The sequence below is a fragment of the Cebus imitator genome, unplaced genomic scaffold (assembly GCF_001604975.1).
Source record: "Cebus imitator isolate Cc_AM_T3 unplaced genomic scaffold, Cebus_imitator-1.0 Scaffold981, whole genome shotgun sequence".
NCBI lineage: Eukaryota > Metazoa > Chordata > Mammalia > Primates > Cebidae > Cebus > Cebus imitator.
In genome coordinates, this window is record NW_016108296.1 from 19,971 (window position 1) to 21,374 (window position 1,404).

Here is a 1,404-nt window from a genome sequence, read left to right on the forward strand (position 1 = left end):
GAGGGGAAGCATTAGGATAAATACCTAATGTAGACGGCAGATTGATGGGTGCAGCAAGCCACCATGGCATGTGTATACCTATGTAACAAACTTGCATGTTCTGCATGTGTATCCTAGATCCTAAAGCATATAAAAAGAAAAGTAGAACAGAGGATACTAGAGGCTGGAAAGAGTAAGGGGTGGTGGGGATAGGTAGAGATCTGTAAAAGGATACAAAATTGCAGTTTGATAGGAGAAGTAAGTTACACTGTTCCGTAGCCTTGCAGAATGACTAAAATTAACAATAATATGTAGGCTGGGCTTGGTAACTCACACCTGTAATCCCAGCACTTTGGGAGACTGAGGTAGGCAGATCATCTGAGGTCAGTAGTTTGACACCAGCCTGGCCAACATGGCGAAATCTTGTCTCTACTAAAAATACAAAAATTAGCCAGGCATGGTGGTGATCACCTGTAATCCTAGCTATTCAGGAGTCTGAGGGAAAATAATCATTTGAGCCTGGGAAGCAGAGGTTGCGGTGAGCTGAGATCGTGCCACTGCACTCCAACCTGGGTGACAGAGCAAAACTCTGTCTTGAAGAAATAAACAAATAATATATAGTTTGAAATAGCTAGGAGGACATTGAATATTCCTAGCACAAAGAAATGATGAATGTTTGAGACAGTCCATATGCTAATTACTCTGCTTTGATCACTATACATTATATGTATGAAACTATCACTACTTGCCCCATATATATGTACAATTCTCATGCCCATTTATAAAATAAAAATAAAGGAGAAAACAATTGATTTTTGCATCCTAGTGTCTTGTACTCTGAATCTGAAGTATTGTGTTATATTGAAAGTATCTACAGCAACAGCACAAAGGAGCCGAAAGAGAGGAAAGGTCTAAGGAGACTTCATAAAGATCTCCATCTCGATAGCATAGCAGCCTCCTCTTACCGACATGCAGGTGTTTTGGTTTGTTTCAACATGTACTGAATGTAGCATTCCTCAGGATGCCTGGGGCCTTCAGCTCCAGGACAACCAAATAACTACAGAAACAACACGACCAAAGGCCAGTTCGGCTACTGAAAAGATTGATTCAAACCCCAATACCAATGCCCTGGCAGAAAAAGCAAAGTAGACACTACAGACAGAAGAACAAATTTAAAGTCATCCATCAGACCTCTCATCAGAATCTATGCAACCCAGAACTTTCTAATCAGCACAAACAATTTTTTTAAATGACGGTGACATAAACATGTTTACACAAACAGGGAAACAAACAAAAATGGGGAGAAAAGTCATTGTCAACAGATTTGTCCTACAAAACATGTTAAAGGAAGTTCTTTGGTCAGGAGGAAAATAGAAGGAAATTTGGATCTATACACAGAACTTAACAGTGCTGATCATAGAACAA